The sequence below is a fragment of the Artibeus jamaicensis genome, unplaced genomic scaffold, assembly GCF_021234435.1.
Source record: "Artibeus jamaicensis isolate MK-2021 breed Jamaican fruit bat unplaced genomic scaffold, CSHL_Jam_final contig_387, whole genome shotgun sequence".
Classification (NCBI taxonomy): Eukaryota; Metazoa; Chordata; class Mammalia; order Chiroptera; family Phyllostomidae; genus Artibeus; species Artibeus jamaicensis.
In genome coordinates, this window is record NW_026521812.1 from 41,191,612 (window position 1) to 41,210,846 (window position 19,235).

The following is a 19,235-nucleotide window of genomic DNA, read 5'->3' on the forward strand; positions in this document are numbered from 1 at the left end:
TGTGTCGGTTCTGTCTTTTATACTTTACTTTCATTCATTCATTCATTCTCCTCCTTTATATGGTTCAACGTAATTTGTTTCTATTACTTCTGCTACTAAAACACAATCAAAACTGATGGTCAGGTAGTCCACAGAGGTATGGCTGTGATGATTGTCAAATATGGAAATACTCTGCACCTGATGACAAATAACTTGCCTCAAACCACACCTGAGTGACCCTCTGCTGCCAAGGAATCCTTCAGACCTCTCCCAATCTGGGGTCATACCTGGCATAGCTGGGAGTGAGTCTCTGGGATTCTACTTCGATGTACCTCTCCCTGTTCACATTCTGTCTAGTTAGTGTCATCTAGTCTGTACCAGTAATTACTTTATTTTGATTATCACCTCCTCTAAACACAAGCACCTAACTCACAGAGTACATGGGTATTCAGCCAATCTTACTTCTGAAATTCAGCTAAGATTTGTGAAGGAAGCCCAAGAAATCCCTGAACAATGAGGACAGATTCTACAAAGTTCAGGCACTAATGATCACCTACTTTCCTCATCGTTTGTGACAATTTAGATGGTCACAGTATGGGCCCAGCTAAGTGGCTGAAGTGGGAGCTTCCTATCACTAAAGCAGACTTGAATGACTTCCAAGGCCCTTTCTAAGCAAATTATATTTAAAAATTAGTAAACACTGCAAATTCTTCCACAAACGGCATAACTTGAAGGTCACATGAAATACATAAGAGCTAAATAAGTAAAGAACCAGGTTCTCCCTTAAGGCCTCTGTTTGCCTGTTCTTGGTTTAGACATCTGGTGGCTGCAAGATTCAACTCAATACAGTGTAAGCCTGTCATTATGGGACTTGATGCTGGAACGCTGCTTATCCATGGCAACCAAGAGGACGTGGGATGAAATGACAAGCATGTGTGGGGGGTATCAGGATGTCGGGGAGGGAAGTGGTTTGATTTTGGGAACAAGCAGTTGAACTTTGTACATACAATGACAACAGTGAAGGGAGGATTTATCTGTGGGTAAAACCGAAATGGAAGGAATCTCTAGTGTCCTGAAATGAATGAGGCCACCACTGCTACGAGCCACTTCAGACAGACATAAACTCTGCAGAGTATGGCATCCAGCGGGAGTGGCTCTGGTAGCCAAAGCTTGTCCTCTGAAGAAGGTTGCAGGTGAGCTGTTGGAGTGAAGGAAACAGAAGCAGAGGTTCTGGGTGGAATGTCAGTATAGCTGCTGCAGCGACTTCTTACAAGTCAGCTAACTCGAACATACTTCTGTTTTCTGCTTTGTAAAATAAGGATTATAATATTTCCCCCTGTACTTTTCTTAGCCATTGTAAGTTATGTGGTTGGTTGTGACAAGTGTGAATAACGATTTTTGCTATAAGTCTGGGAAGCAAAGTGGGTCGTGGAAAAGGGAAACATCCCAGGGCCTGAAGCCACAAGACCTCTGGAACTCCACATACTCTCTGATCTTATCTGGCTGGGCTGTATTCGCTTCTTAAATTAAAAAAATCAAATCCCAGGAAAGTTGAAAGATCACAGTAATTAACATCCATATCCTGTCCTCTTAGATTCACCAGCTATTAGTGCGCGGGTGCACACACACACACACACACACACACACACACACACTTTTATAAGCATCTGAAAGTAGTATGCTGGTATTGTGATACTTCACTTCTATACGATCCTGAATAATGCACAAAGACACTTGACACTTTTCAGTAATCCTATTTCCACATCTAAGGAAACAAAATTCAATGATAGTCAACATTTAATCGATCATAAAATTTCTCAATTGTTTTTGGAATGTTGTCAGAGTCAAGGTTAATTCATTGCCTTTGCCTGCTGTTACTTTCATAGACTTTAGAACAGCCTGCCTTTCTCTTTCTGTTCTTTCTTATTGACTCTGTGACAAACCCGGGCCAAATGTCCTGCAAAGCACTTTGTTCATTCCTGTCACTGTTTCCTTGTTGTGTCGTGTTTCTGAGTCAGCCCTTCTAGCCCTGGACTGTGGGTCACCTGGTTAGCTTTGGTGCTGTAGCCTGAGCACCTTGCTAGATGCTCTGGGTTTGCACTTACAGAACTAAGGGTAAAATTGTTGCACACATGTGCCTCCAAAGGGCTCCTGGTTCGCTCAATTTCTATTCACCACCACGTAAACCTCTGTTTACTACAAATCGGTCATCCTTGCTACACCATGACCAGTTCTAAAATGTGAGGCAGGAAAGGGTTTTTCATTTTTCATGTGCAGTGATGGTGTGCGTTCACTCTCAAGGCACCAAAAGTAAAGTGGGGTTGAATGAAGATCTGAAAGAGGATTTGTTGTTTTTAGCTTGAGTATATGTGAAGAAATCTTCTTCCCCTACAGCTTGCCCATAACAGACTAACACACTGTAGGCTGTAAATAAGGCTAAGACTTTGAGCTGTGAAATGTTGGAAGAGTGGAGAGGACAGAAAATTGGGTTACCACTGCCACAAGCCTCTCCAGCATTTACACAGCTCCTCTTATTTCCCCAGGGATCTGTAATCATGGAGACAGAAGGGATCATTTTGCAGATGAGGAAATGAGTCCTAGAGAGACAAAGTGATTTGCCCAATGCCACCGGGCTCGTGAGTGGGCAGACCTGAGATTTAAGTGTGTCTCCTAAATCCAGCCCTGTGTTTTGTCTGTAGTACACACGGATGGAGTTACTTGATTTTGTGTTTAGATGCCTGAGAAAATAGTTTGAAATGGCAAGTACTGGGGAAGAAGAGAACACAATTCATTTAGCAGATGCAAGAGACTCTCATAATAGTTAAAATGAGAGGAGTGTTCTCCCCTGTCCTTGAATCTTCAAACATGACAAAGATGGCATTCTCTATGAAAGGATAGAGCACTTTGCTTCTTGCAAATTCTTTCTATTCTGGCCTGCCAAAAATCATAGTTTTCTGACCTTGAGAGTTTGAGTCATGATACTATGTATTTGGGAATAGGAAACTTTCTTGGGTTGCTGTAATGAACAGATTAGGTGTTTTTTTGGCAAGATATTTTATTTATTTATTTATTTATTTATTTATTTATTTATTTAATTGTTGTTGTTCAAGTACAGTTTTCTGTCTTTTACTCCCACCCCAGCCCGCCCCTCCAGTGCTCCCCACCTCCCTCCCACTTTTTGTTTTTGAATTGCAAACCAAATCACTTTTGTTTGCAAGTATTTGTTTTTCACAGGCATTTTTCTTCTGAAGTTATTTTGCAAAAGTCTTTCTCTTCCTCCTCCACAGACATATAAATATCCTTTGCAATTACCAGGTGTCTGTCTCCACCTGTCTATTACAGAGGGAGTTTTCAGAAGTTTCAATTGTGTACCATATTTCAGATCATGGCCTAGATTGTACTTTGATCTTAAAAATAGAATTTAAGCTTTTTTTTCTCAACCAAGTTGCAAATATTTTGGTGGTTTTATTTTTTGTGCATAAAATATATTTGTTCAATGGTTCTCCTTTTTTCAGTTAAAAAAAGTATCTTCAGTTCCCTATAGAAAGGAAGGAAGGAAGGAAGGAAGGAAGGAAGGAAGGAAGGAAAAAGAAAAAAAATGTCAACCACCTACACTTAATGTTTTGGCCAATTATTTAGGCTGTGAATTTTTTAAGCTCTTTTCAATGTTTATGAAAATCTTCTTCAGGATCAATGAAGGAAAGAAATCAGTAAGCTACACATTTTTACCAGTTAGATGTTTGGGCTGCAAATAGCAGAAGCAAACAGATAAACCTTCAGACTGCTTTAAATAATTAAATATATTGGCTCATATTATAAGGAACCTGAAAATGGTGTGGCCTTCAGGGTACATTAATCTTGTGAGTTGATGATGTCTTCAGGGACTCAGGTTCTTTGCATCTCTCCATTCTGTTAACCGCAGGGTACAGTTTGTTTTAAGGCTGGTTGCTCTTGGGGTAAAAATATGCTTGTCAGTAGCAATCGGAACCATATGAGTTCTTTTTTCAGGTTTAGTTTGAAAGAGAGATAATCTTTTCCTATGGTTCTCTCTAGTGCCCAGAACAAGTCCCCTTATATTAACCCAAATTGAGTCATGTGCCCATTTCTTAATCAATTCCTGTCACAAGGAGAATGCCATACTTACACCTTATTATACAGTAGGGTGAGTTCCTTAGGAAGCCACCTTTGAGACAATTTGCATGCATGAGGTACCTCCATCTTGACCAGTTACTGGATGTGAGCTGACTACAAGGGCACCTTGTAGCCTTGGGCAAGTTCTTTGTCTTTGCCTTGTCTTTCCACAGCGATCCCTAGAAAGGTACTCAGTTGAGAGCCATCCATGATCAAAATCTTAGCTGCTGGGGGAATGGATATTTCAGTCTTGAAGTGTGGGCATCTGGGCAGCGGAGCACAGTGTACACTGTGTCTTATCCATCGATCCATTTGCCTCTTACCTACTTTCCTCGTATAATATGCTTTTCGAATAGCTCCTCCAGGAGTCTGATTGTTTTGTGTTCCTGGGGAACTTACAACAGGGAGGTTAGCAGTCAGAAGAAATTGCTACCACTTTGAGGTGTGAGGAGTTGAATAATCAACTTGCCACCAAGGAGCTAGTTTCTTCAAAGGATGATGCTACAGCCCCTCACTTCCACCTGCAGTGGTAGACAGATTGGGAAAGAATATCAGAATTTGAGGTACCACCAAAACAGCAGGGAATTTACCATATTTATTTTTTTTCAGGTACCTCCAGCCTGATTTCAACATGGTCAAAATCTGGAAGTCAACCCTGTAGAACCAACAGTGACCCAGAAAAAATTCTTTAGTTTTGGCTTGAGAAGCAGAAAAGAGAACTCAAAGCTCAGAGGTTGGAGGAATCACCCTGGGTTTTGTATTTTTTCTCTTTTTTTCCCCCTCCATTCACTTTTACCTCAGGATCTTGTGGTGGGGGTGGGGGTGGCAAAGCAGCCAACACGGGAAACTGCAAACGTCAAAATTCTGAGAAAGGGGAACTTTTCAGTTTTCATTTGGTGTAGCTACAGTGCCAAGAGGCAGAGCCAAAAACCTCTCTCCCAAGTCCCACCCCCTTTCTGTCCTCAAGTCATTTGGACCCCAGATGTCACTTACTCACATTCTTGGCTGAGGGACTGAATAAAGGAGGGTCAAGGCATCAGAAAGTACTAGGGAGACAGGAGAGAAGGAAGAGTTTGGGAATTGGATCCCATAAAACTGGGAACATCTGGGCTTATCTTTAACCTGTGCATGGTAGATCTGCTCCTAATTAGCACTCCAAAGACAATGAGGGCTGTGCTAACAGATAGACCTCTTACCAGGTCACAGGACAGATCTGAACAGCATTTCAAGCCTTTGAAACTTGAACTGACATTATAACCACAGCACACAAAAAAAGTGAGTTGGAATTTAAAGTTTGAGCCTAACCAGGTCAAGTCCCTGTTAAGATAAAAACAAACATTCTCTCTAAGATTTAAATAAGACCCACAGAGTCTCATAAACTGATACTCAAAATTTCCAGGACATAATCCAAAATTACTTGGCATGTGAAGAACTATGAAATTGTCAAAAGACAATCAATAGTTGCCAATGATGAGATAGTATAGATGTTGGAATTATTTGACAAAGACTTTAAAACAGATATTATGAGAAGAGTTGTGAACATTTTTTGAAACAAGCTTAACATGGAAAGTTAAAATAGAAGACATAGAGATGAAGCAAATGGAAATTTTAGAACTGAAAAACACATTAACCAAATTTGAAACTTCATTGGAAAGACTCAGTAGCAGAATGAAGAAAAGGGAGGGAAAAATAATAGTAAACTTGATGCCAAATCAATGGAAATTATTCAATATGAACAATAGAGAGAAGAAACATTGAAAATTAAAGAATAGGCTTCTGGTTAATATGGTAATATAAGCAGACATGGTTGGCCTCTTTGCACACCACATCAAAATTACAACTAAACTGTAGAACAACCATCACTCAGGAATGTCAGAAATCGAGTTGAATGGAAGTCTGACAACTATGGAATTGAAGAAACCACATCCATCCAGACTGGTAGGAGGGGCACAGATGCAGAACAAGTTGGCCCCACAATGATATGGATAAAGATTCTGGAGGGATTATCTTGGGAGTGAGGGGTCCCAGACCCACACCAGCCTCCCTAGCCTAGGATTCCAGTCTAATTCCCCACAACTTCTGGCTGTGAAAACCAGCAGGGATTGAGATGGTGGAAGACGCTGCTGGAGTCCCCAGCCATTCTTCTTGGGGAACCCACACATGGACTCATCTACTCAGACTCACTTCCTCTGAGCTCCAGCACCCAGGTGGCAGCTTGAAGGGCACCAGTTATATATCGGGAGAGACTGAAGTGTCTGGCATAGGGGTGAGCGGAGGCCATTGCCCTTTTGCTGAACCCTCCCTACACACAGTCAGTAGGCTGGTGCCATGTCTGAGACTCCATTAACCTGGGTAACACTATGTGACCCACTTTGGAGATCCACAGAGGCTCCAACCCTCACAACTTATGGGCCCACCCAAGCTGCTTGTCCCAAACAATGGCTGGTCTTGGTTCCTAAATTCTACCAAACAAGTAGTAGCTGGCTTCAGTGAGCCCTAGTGACAGCCAGGTTAGAGTCACAGTTTGGCTTCACCTGGAAATCTCCAAGTCCAGCACAACTAGCAGTCATCTCAGATTGCTTTATAGGTCAGGCAAGGTGCCCTGAGTAAAACACAGATGGGGATTGACCTTGGTCTATACCAACTGGGAAACCCCACCACCAATGCACCCAGTATACAGCTACAGACCATGCTGGCACACCACCACCCTGCCCCTGCACAGCTGATCCTCTACAGAGGGTGGAGTGTGTTGGACAGTCCTTGCAGCTGACTGGCCTGGGTAAATCCCTCCCATTGATCTGCCAACAGCAACCAAGGCTCAAGTACAAGAGGAGGGTGTACTCAGCCCACACAAAGGATGCACCTTGTGTACCCAGCTTAGGTGACAGGGCAGCTGTGTCACTGGACCCTACAGGACACCTACTACATTAGGCCGCATTACCAAGACATGGAGTCATAGCAGCTCTACCTAATACATAGAAACAAATACAAGAAGACTGCCAAAATGAGAAAACAAAGCAACATGGCCCAAATAAAAGAACAGATCAAAACTCCAGAAAAAGAACTAAACAAAATGGAGATAAGCAGTCTATCAGATGCAGAGTTCAAAACACTGTTTATAAGGATACTCAAGGAAGTTAATGAGGACCTCAGCAGCTTAAAAAAAACCAGAAATGAAGGATACACTAACTGAAATAAGGAACAATTTACAGGGAAACAACAATAGAATGGATGAAGCTGAGAATCACATCAATGATTTGGAACATAAGGAAAAAAAAAACAAGCAATCAGAACAACAAAAAGAAAAAAGGATTCCCCCAAATGAGCATAATGTAAGCAGCCTCTGTGACAACTTCAAGAGGTCCAACATTTGCCTTATAGGGGTGCCAGTAGGAGAAGAGAAAGAGCAAGAAATTAAAAATCTATCTGAAAAAAATAATGAGAGAAAGCTTCCCTAATTTGGTGATTGAAGTGGACATGCAAGTCTAGAAAACAGTTCCAATTACAATGGATGCAAAGAGGCCCAGTCCAAGACACATCATTGTTAAAAGGCCAAAATTTAAAGATAAAAAGAGACTCTTTAAAGCAAGAGGGGAAGAAGCTAGTTACCAGAATATTGCTAGATGGGAGGGGAGTGTGGGAGAGAATGGGTGAAGAAGTGAAGGAATTAAGAAGTACTAATTGGTAGTGACAGAATAACCATGGGGATATAAAGTACAGTATCAGAAATGGAGAAGCCAAAGAACTTGAACGCATGACCCATGGACATGAACAAGGTTGGAGGGGAATTCCCTCAGGGAGTAGGGGCTGCTGCATGGAAGGGGGCAAAGGAAGACAAATCAGGACAACTGTAATAACATAATCAATAACATATAATTAAAAGAAAAAGAAGAATTAAAGAATAGAACTCAAAGGTCCTGTGGGACAACTAACTAAAGGCTTAATGTTTGTTTCCTCATACTCCCTGAGGAAGAGAAGAAAGAATGTGGTGCTGGAAAGAGATTTGAAGAAATGATGGTTGAAATCATTGCATGTTTGGAGAAAGAAAGATACTTACAAATTTTAGAAGTGGAGTAATCCCCAAACAGGATAAAACTAAAGAAATCTCTACCCAAATATATCACACTCGCATTTCTGAAACATCAATGACAAAGAAATATTCTTGAAACATCTAGAGAGAAACAATGTATTATCTCTCGGAGAACAACAATTTGATGACAATGATTCTCTCCCACGAGACTGTACAGGTCATAAGGAAGTGACAACATTTTTCAAGGGCTGAAAAAAAAAAAAGAAGTGTCAGCCTAGGATTCTATATACAGCAAAAATATCTTTCAGAAATAAAAGTAAAATAAAAACATCCTCAGATGAAGAAACTAAGAAATTCTGTACCCAGCAGACCTGTTTTAAAAGGATTGCTAAAGGGAAATAATACCCCAAAGAAACTTGGAACATTAAAAATAAAGAACAACAGAATTGGTAAATATTTGGGTAAATAAACTATTCTCCCCTTGAGTTCTGTAAAATGTGTCTTATAGTGAAAACAAAAGTATAACATTGTCTGAGGAACTTTTCAGAATATGTAAATATGATATTTAAGACAATATCTCTACCATGAAGAAGGACCAGATAAGGGAAACTTTTTGGTTTTAAGGTTTCTATATTTCAAACTGAAGTGAAAAATATTGACTGTACCAATTAGTTAACAGGGATTGTTAGATTAAAAAACATGTCTTAACCATATGCTATATATAGGAAACATAACTCAATTACAAAAATATAGGTATAAAGGACACATGGACAACAACTAAGGGGAAAATGGGAGGGAGGTGGGGAGCCCTGGAGGGGTGGGCTGGGATGGGAGTAAAGGACAGAAAACTGTACTTGAACAATAAATAAATAAATAAATAAATAAATAAATAAATAAGTAGATTAAAAGTAAAGAATGGGAAAAGATATACAATGCAATAACTAATAAGAAGGAAGCTGGAATGGTTATACTGATGTCAAAGTATACTTCAGAGGAAAGAAATTACCTCTGGACGAAAAGAGATATTACATATTAATTATATAAAAATAAAAAGGGCAGTTCACCAAGAAGACATAAAAGTATAAATGCGCAGGTACCCAACAACAGAGCTTCAAAATATATGAAACAAAACCGACAGAACTGATAAGAGAAATCGACAAATTAAAAATTTGTGGTTAGAGAGTTCACCACTCCTCTCTCAGTAATAGATAGAACAAACAGACAAAAAATCAGCATGGATATGACGGTGGACATCAACCACTTCGATGTCCAGGTCATTTTAAAATGCCAGTTAAGATGAATCTAACTGGCATTTTAAGACATTCCATCCAACAGCAGAATACACACTCTTTTTAAGTGCATATAGAATATTTTCCAGGAAAGACCATAACCTGGGTCATTAGTCAAACTTTACAAATTTTGAAAGAATTGCTTTGTCCCTGATCTTAGTGGGAAAGTTTCAAATTTCTCACCATCAGATAGGATGTAAGCTTCAAGATTTTTGTCAGTGTTCTTTATCAAGTTAAGGCAGTTTGTTCTATTCCTAGTTTACAGAGACTTCTTCTCATGAGTAGATGTTTAATTGTGTCAAATGCTTTTTAATATCTATTAGTAAGATCACGTGATTTTTCTTCTTTAGTCTGCTGATGTGACAGATTGCGTTAATTGATTTTCAAATGTTGAATTAGCCTTGAATACTTGGGATAAATTTCACTTGGCTATGGTATACAATTTTTTTATACAATATTGGATTCAATTTGCTAATATAGTGAGGATTTTTACATCTATGTTCACAAGAAATTTTGGTCTGTAGTTTTTTTGCAGCATCTTTGGGTTTGATATTAGCATAACTCTCATTTCCTAGAATAAGCTAGACAGTATTTCCTTTGATTCTATCTTATGAAAGAGATTATAGGAAGTTGGTATAATTCCACCTTCAAAAATTTGGCAAAATTCACCAGTGAACACATCTAGGCCTGTTGGTTTGTTTTAAAAGACTATTAATTACTGATTCAATGTCTTTAATAGTTATAGACCTATTCAAATTATCTATTTCTTCTTGTGTTAGTTTCACCAGATTGTGTCTTTCAATTAAATATTTTATTTCATTTAGGTTGTGAAATTTGTTGGCATAGAGTTGTTCATATATTCCTTTACTATCCTTTGAACGTTCATGGGCTCTGTGCTGATGTCCCCTTTCTCTTTTTGGTATTAGTAGTTGGTGTCCTCTCTCTCTTTTCTCTCAGTCCAGCCACAGCCTCATCAATTTTGTTGATCTTATAAAGAGCCAGCTTTGGTTTTATGGTTATTTTTAATCTATTTACTTCCTATGTTCAATTTGATTGATTTCTAATATACTTATTATTTTTAAAGATTTTATTTATTTATTTTTAGAGAGAGGGGAAGGGAGAAAGAAAGAGAGGGAGAAAAACATCAGTGTATCATTGCCTCTTGCATATCCCCACTGGGGATCAGGCCTCCAATCCAGGCATTTGCCCTGATAGGGAATTGAACCGGTGACCCTTTGGTTCACAGGCTGGCACTCAGTCCACTGAGTCATGCCAGCCAGGGCATGAAACTTCTGAAAGGCAAAATAATATGGATCAATTTGAGCTTCAGCTGTGCAGCCCAGATTTCTCTGGCCTAACTTGGAGACATACCTGACTCCGTGATTATAAGAAGGGTTAGGAGGCTTTCTTCCTGCCTTCATTTAGACAATATTTACAAAACTGTTAAGTTTCTGGAAATGTTCTAGGTGAAAAAATAAATGATAGACAAAAATTCCTGGTCTAGTGGGGAACATGTACAATAAACAATTATACAATACACAAAGCATGCCATTTAGAGAGGGGCTGCCCTAGTACATGGCAAGTGATGGAAGGTGTGTGACCCAGGACAAAGGAAGTAGGGGTGCAGCAGAGGCAAGAGGAGTTACTTGTCTTCTCAGAATACGCCGTCCGACCTGTGCCAGTTCAGAGGCAGAGCCCTGCACCTATCATGGTTATTCCTGGAAAACTGCGCTCACAAAAGCAATATTAGACAATGTAGTGTGATCTGTAAGAGAGGGTTTCATTAATCATCCTACTGCAGAAACATAAAATCTTTACTCAATACTTGTCTCTCCCGAGTTCTTCCTCAGCCTCATTTACCAGGTGACGAGGTGATGACAGACTGGAATTTTATGGCTACGCAGGAGCAGCAAGCCTTAGTGAAGGCAGGTGGAAGAAGGAGGAACATCCTGGGCAGGAGAACATGGTACAAGCCAAAGTTTCTGAAGCCTAAGATTATGTCCAGTTTAAAAAGGGGGAAATAGTTTAGGGTTGTTATGCCTTGCTAAGACTTGGGGAGTGGCATGAGCAGAGGTAATTTCAGAAGCATGCCCTGATGGCAGGGTGATTTGAAGGGTGGAGACCCCAAGAGCGGGGAGACGACTCAGAAACCTGGAGCACTGGTGAGAAAGGAAGGAGAGCCAGGATGGAAAAAGTGGATTAAAATAATCGGAGGGTTGGAGTCATAGAAACCTCTGTGAGGTGGAAGGGAAGGCGCTATAAGTGGGGACATGAGACAGCTAAAAGTTAGGTTTTTTTTTTTTTTAGAGAGTAAGATACTAGGTTATAAAACCTAAGATAAGGAAGACTCTTGGATAATGAAAGATTGAAGATATGACTCTAAAGGTGAGAAACCACAGTCTAATGGCAGGCAAGAGATGATAATGATGATGATAGTGACTTGCCTTTAGTTCCACGAAGAATACAGAGGGAAGAAGCAGGCTTCGAAGTGAGATCATCACATAGAACACAGCCTGGTATTGAAGCCCCCAATAAATAAAGGATTGAGTTGCAAAATAAGTATATAGTTAAATTCAGAATCCAGTTGACCTTTGAACAAGATGGATTTAAATCGAGGGTGTCCACTTATATGCAGATTTTTTTCAATTGACCACAGTTCAATTTCTCCATGTGGTAAACCCAAGTTGTTCATGCGTCAACTCCACAGTTGGGAATCTGTGTATGTGGAGGGCCGACTGTAGTTATATAGGGATTTTTGACTTTGCTGAAGGTCTGTGCCTCTAATCATTGTGTTGGTTGAGTCAACTGTACTCTAATGTTGTAAGGGTGGTGGGTAAATCACTTAAGTCACAAGAGAATGTCCTAGTGAAGAAAAAGCCTTTTAAGAGTTTATTTAAGCTGAACTGATGATGGTTGCTGGGAAGCAAAACCCAATGAATTGAGAAAGTACTCCAGGGAATGGTGGTTTTGCAGCTTATTTTATACATTGGAATCTAGGGAGGAGACTAAAGGAGGGTTACATAAATTTTACTGGTGGTAGATTAAAAAGGCAGGAGAAGGCAAAGTGGGGAAATCTCTGAGGTTGGATAAAAGTAAAATGGAGAGATACATATTTTTTAATTTTTTAAGTTATATTTTATTGATTATGCTATTGCAGTTGTCCCAATTACACTCCCTACGCCCCCCTCCAGCAGCCCCCTACTCTGTCAGGCCATCCCCACACCATTGTTCATATCCATGGGTCATGAATACAAGTTCTTTGGCTACTCCATTTCCTATACTGTACTTTACATCTCCATGGCTATTCTGCAACTATCTATTTGTACTTCTTAATCCTTTCACGAATTCATGCTATCCCTTATACCCCCCTCCTATCTGGCAACCATCAAAAGGCTCTCCGCATCACGATTCTCTCTCTGCTCTTGTTTACTTAGTTGGTTTTTTAGATTCAATTTTTGATAGATATGTATTTATTGTTCATAGTTTTGATCTTTTTCTTGAATAATTCCATTTAACATTTCATATAATAATGGCTTGGTGATGAGAACTCTTTTTCTTCTTCTTCTTTTTTTTTTTTTGGTCTGGGAAGATTTCACCTACCTTTTGATTGTAAATGATATCTTTGCTGGGTAGGACAATCTTGGCTGTGAGTCCCTGCTTTTCACAACTTTGAATATTTCTCAAAGTTTCTTTTGAGAAATCAGTTGACAGTCTTATGCGAATTCCCCTGTAGCTAACTAAGTGCTTTTCTCTTGCTGCTTTGAAGATTTCCTTTTTTTTAATTTAATTTTTTAATTGATTATGCCATTACAGTTGTTCTATTTCCCCCCTTCATTCCCCTCCACCCTACCCCCCGTCCCCACCATTACCCCCCCTTTAGTTTATGACCATGTGTCTCAAGTTCTTTAGATTCTATATTTCCCATACTATTCTTGCCCCCCCATCTATTTTCTATATACCATCTATGCTACTTATTTCCTGTACCTTCTCTCCTTTTCTCCTCCTCCAACTCCCCTGTTGCTAACCCTCCTTGAGATCTTCATTTCTATGTTTCCACTCCTGATCTAGCTGTCCTTTTACTTTGCTTTTGTTTTAGGTGTGGTTGTTAATAACTGTGAGTTTGCTGACCTTTCACTGTTCATGTTTTTTTAACTTCTTTTTCCTAGACAAGTCCCTTTAACATTTCATGTAATAAGGGCTTGGTGATGATGAACTCCTTGAATTTGATCTTATCTGGGAAGCACTTTATCTGTCCTTCCATTCTAAATGAAAGTTTTGCTGGATAGAGCAATCTTGGTTGTAGGTCTTTGGATTTTATGACTTGGAATACCTCTTTCCAGCCCCTTCTTGCCTGTAAGGTCTCTTTTGAGAAATCCACTGACAGTCTGATGGGAACTCCTTTGTAGGTGACTGTCCCCTTATCTCTTGCTGCTTCTAGGATTCTCTCCTTCATTTTAATTTTGGCTAATATAATTATGATGTGCCTTGGTGTGTTCCTTCTTGGGTCCAAGTTCTTTGGGACTCTCTGAGCTTCCTGGATTTCCTGGAAGTCTATTTCCTTTGCCAGATTGGGGAAATTCTCCTTTATTATTTGTTCAAATAAGTTTTCCACTGGTGGCTGTTCATTTCCCCCTTCTGATACCCCTATATTTCGGATGTTGGAGCGTTTAAAGATGTCCTGGAGGTTCCTAAGCCTCTCCTCATTTTTTCGAATTCTTGTTTCTTCATCCTTTTCTGTTTGGTCATTTTTTTTCTTCCTTCTGGTCCACTCCATTGATTTGAGTCCCAGTTTCCTTTTCATCGCTATTGGTTTCCTGTGCAATTCCATTCATTTCAATTAGTTTAGCCTTCATATGTTCCTCTAATTGTGGCTATAATCAACCAGATCTGTGAGAATCCTGATCACCAGTGTTTTAAACTGTGCGTCTGAGAGTTTTGCTATTTCTTCATCCCTTAGATTTATAGGCTCTGGGGCTTTGAGATCTTCTTGAGCCATTTTTTTTTAGTCTGTTCGCACCTGTTAAGTATGAAGCGCGGACCCTTGGACTCCCAGGTCGCTGGGTTGTGACGCTGTATGTGGGGGCGTGGTCAGAGCGGGAAATGGCGGCCCCCTCTGCTGTTTCGTGCTGCTGGGTGAGGAGCAGAGACTTAGGTGGTTCACCAGGGTAAGGCTACTCAGGTGGCTGGGTTATGACACTGTATGTGGAGGCGGGGTCAGAGTGGGGAAATGGCGGTGCCCTCTGCTGCTGCTAGCCGCTGGGACCTGCTGGGTCCCGTCCAACCGCCCACTCCCTTGCTGGTCTATCTGCGCACGAATGCGTGACCACAGTCAAATCTCGGCCCTGCTCCCTTGCTGGTCCCCCCCCCCCTGTCGCTCGCTGGGTCGCTCCCTAGGTCCACCCGTTGCAACCCTGCGCCTGGGTTCTGCGCGCCTGAGTCCATCTGACCGAGTTTTCCTGTGCAACCCTGCTCCGCCAGCTGCTGGTTCGTCCCTTTTACCGGTCAGGCTGAAGAATTTGTTGTTAACAGACTTCCGAAAAGTTCAATTTTCTGTGTTCTGGCTGTGTTTTCTGTTGCTAATATTTAGTTCACTCTAAACTTGGTTGTGTGAGAAAGCAAGGCGTCTCCACCTATGCTTCCATCTTGGCGGAAGTCAAGATTTCCTTTTTATCTTTAACCTTTGACATTTTAATTATGATGTGTCCGGGAGTAGACCTCTTTGCATCCATCTTTTTGGCACTGTCTGTGCTTCCTGGACTTGCATGTGTATTTCATTCACCAAATTAGGGAAGTTTTCTTTCATTATTTTTTTCAAATAGATTACCAATTTTTTTGCTCTTTTTCTTTTCCTTCTGACATTCCTATAGTGTGAATGTTGGATCTCTTCAAGTTGTCCCAGAGGTTGTTTACACTTTCCTCATTTGGGGGAATTCTGTTTTCTTTTTGCTGTTTAGACTGGTTGTTTTTTGCTTCCTTATGTTCCAAATCTCTGATTTGATTCTTGGCTTCATCCACTCTACTGTTGTTCCCTTGTAAATTGTTCTTTATTTAAATTAGTGCATCCATCATTTCTATCTGGATCTTCTTTTATGCTGCTGAGGTCCTCGTTAAGTTCCTTGAACATCCTTATAACCAATGTTCTGAACTCTGCATCTGATAGATTTCTTACCTCCATTTTGTTTAGTTCTTTTACTGGAATTTTGATCTGTTCTTTCATTTGGGCCATGTTTCTTTGTCTCCTCTTTTTGGCATGTTCTCTGTGTTTATTTTTATGTATTAGGTAGAGTTGCTATGACTCCCTGTCTTGGTAGCATGGCAAATGTAGTAGGTGTCCTGTAGGGACCAATGGCACAGCCTCCCCTATCACCAAAGCTGGGTACTGATGGTGAGCCCTTTCATGTGGGCTAAGTACACCCTCCTCTTATAGTTGAGACTTAGTTATTGTTGTCAGGTCAGTGGGAGGGATTCATCCAGGCCAGTCAGCTGCAAGGACTAGCTATGACAACTGACCACCGACCTCTGCCCTCCATGGCTGATCTGCTGTACAGGGCAGGGTGGTGGTGCTCTCATGTGGTTATAGCCATGTACTGGGTGCATTGGCCCTGAGGTTTCCCAGGTGGTCCGGCCCAAGGTCAGCCCCCACCTATGTTTTGCCTGGGGACACCTTGCGTGAGCTATAAAGCAATTTGAGATGGCTGCTACTTGTGGTGGGCTTGGAGATTCCCAGGCAAAGCCAAGTTATGAGTCTAGGCTGGGCATGCCCTGGGCCACTTACCAAGAAGTATGGGGGCTGGTGATTCATCAAGTTAGGTGTTGCTTGTCTGAAAGGATCTAGGAAGTAGTGAAGCATAAGCCAAGAGCAGCCATTCATATGGAAAAGCTGCTGGTAACTATTGTAAGTTGGGTGGGACGGAGCCTCAGTGGATGTCCAGGGCAGGGGAAACAGTGACAGCCAGGTTGATGGAGTCTCAATATGGCACCTGTTGCTGGATCTGTGGTTGTTTGTGGGGAGGGTTCAGAAAAAGGACAATGGCCTTTGCCTGACTTTCTATCTGAGAGAAAGCTCTCCCCCAGTTCTTGTCTTGATGCCAGACAGTTCAGTTCCTCCCTGTGTACCACTGGTGCTCTTCAAGCTGTTACTTGGTGCTGCAGCTCAGAGTGAGCGAGTCTGAGTAAATCTGTGTGTGGGTTCTTTAAGAAGAACTGCTTGGGACTCCAGAAGTTTCTTCCACCAACTCAATTCCCACTGGTGTTTGCAACCAGAAGTTATGGGGACTTATCTTCCTAGGACTGGAATCCTGGGCTTGGGTCCTGGTGTGGGGCTGGGACTCCTGGCTCCTGAGTTGTCTTTCTTGAATTTTTATCTACCACATGTGAATGTGGGACCAGCCCATTCTGCATTTCCACCCCTCCTACCAGTCTGGATGGATGTGGTTTCTTTAATTCCACATTAAAGTTATCAGACATCATACAGCTCAGTTTCTGATGATCCTGAGTGATGGTTGCTTTATAATTTAATTTAATTTTGATATGGTTGTGGGAAGAGGTGAGCCATGTTTACCTACCTATGCTGTCATTTTAACCTGAAGTTGGATTTCACACATACCTCTTTAACATTGACAGGCACAGGATGGTATGTGGGAAACAAGATAACAGTGTTGTCTTATGCTCTGGTGCCAGTGGCTGTGCTTTCAAGAGGTCTGGAAAGAAAGTTACTCTGACCTTGCAAAGGTATGCTATATTAGATACACAAAGACAAATGACAATTTCAAAGGTAAGGCATGATCTTTGTCATGGAAGCCACAGATTTAGGATATGACTACCCACTATGACCCACATTTAGTGGGGCTAGGACTCCTTAGGAATTTTTACATTTATACAACCCCGGGTGGGCAGAGACTACCCCTCCCGTTCCTTGCTCTTTTGTATTCTTTGCTCCTGTGCCTAAGCCCTCTGTGGCAAACATGCTCCACCGGGTACTTACTTGGTCAGGCCAAGTAGCATCCAAGCTTGATCCCCTAATATGTGTCTATTGGAGCCAGAGGTATTGGGGCAGCACTGTATGTCTTGCCCCTGGCATTGTTCAATCCAGATGTCTGCTGGGCCAGAAAGAACAACCCAGAACCCTGGAATAAACTGGGTTCCAGAGATCTAACAGGTTCTACTCAGTGAATGTAGATCACAGAAAACTGAAGAAAGAGGTTCAGACTTTTAAAAAAATAATATAATAGTTTATGATTTTTTTATTATTATTCTTCCCTGTTACATCTTCTTCCACATCCACCCCCACTCCTGCAATCACCCTACTGTTGTCTGTATCCATGAGTTCTTTTTCTTTTTTGCTCAATCCCCACAACCACCCCTGACCTTCCCCTGGGGGCAGCTTGCTTTATATCTACGAATCCGTCTCTGTTTTGTTAGTTCAGTTTGTTCATTAGATTCCACACACGAGTGAAATCACACGATATTTGTCTTTCTTTGACTGGCTTATTTCACTTAACATAATGTTCTCTAGGTCCATCTATGCTGTCGCAAAGAGTAAAAATTTCTTTTTTTCTTTCTTTTTAATGGGTGAGTAATATTCCATTGTGTAATGTATCATAGTTGTTTTATCCACTCATTTACTGATGGATATTTGGGCTGCTTACAAATCTTAGCTATTGTAAATAGCATTGCAATGAACATAGGGGTGTATATATTCTTTCAAATTAGTGTTTCTGGTTTCTTTGGATAAACTCCCAGAAGTGGAATTGCAATGAAATGTTTCATTAGAAAGCTGCTTTGAATGAGGGTCTTTGAAAGGCCATCTGCACAATTTCTCACTTAACCAGGAAATATTACCCATCCACATGCATGAAATCTTGTTGGAGTATTGTGTTGGGGTGTATACTGATTAATAAATATCTGGGACTTGAAAAACAACTACCCTGTGTGGTGACTTTGGACTCTGAGTTGGTGAGGCCCACCATGTGGGCCTCCCATGAACTTGTCAGGTTTTAGTACATGGCTTTTTTTCTGTCTACATTTACAACTCTAGTATGTTTCAAAAAGTTTTCAATAGCATAGGAAAATAAGTGTGATTTCTTGTGCTAAAAATCCCAAAATTTCTATTCAGTAATTTGAGGGGGAAAAAAGCTAGAAAAAGCTTTTGTAGTTTCTACCATGAACAGGTATCACTTTAAAGTTAAATAAACAACAACAACAAAAAGCAATGTGTGAGAAAAGAACTCCTTGGTCAAGGCCTTCTTCTAAGCTACCTCTAATTAGCATTCCAGCAAGGATGAGGTTGGAAAACTCAACTCGGAGGCGCTTCAGAAGTGACAAAGGTTTAGATGATCTGGGACATGGCTTACGTTGGTTCTCGTGTTGGGTTGTTAGAGTTGGGGAGGAGTGTGAGGAGAGGGCTCTCCACGGGCTGTCCCCTGCCCCTCGGCGATGCCATCTGTCAGTCGTGCTGTGAGGTACATTTTTATATCTCCCCCTATTTAGGGACTGAATGGGATGGTGGTTTCCCTGTAAGGGAGCATCTCACAGAAGAGGAAACAGATGGATAAAGGAGCACTGGAGAGGAGAAAAATGGAAATGGGAGATGTTGGAAGATGTCTCTGAAGGTCAGGGTCCACCCAGGTCACAGATTTTCCACTGTCAGAATCAGGGCTGACAACTTGGCTAGAGCTGGGGCAACCTTCCACCCGGGACTTTGTACAGACTTATCAGCCATTAACTTACTGAGGCAAACCCACCAGCCCTTAGAAAGAGGAAGTTTTCACATTTTAAACAACTTGGCTTTTAGCCCCACCTTTCCT

At 41.1% G+C, this 19,235-nt stretch overlaps 1 pseudogene; it reads left to right on the forward strand.

Annotated features, from left to right (window-relative positions):
- Positions 1–17,059: 17,059 nt before the first annotated feature.
- On the forward strand, positions 17,060–17,636 carry LOC119048369 (cytochrome c oxidase subunit NDUFA4-like; annotated as a pseudogene).
- Positions 17,637–19,235: the final 1,599 nt, after the last annotated feature.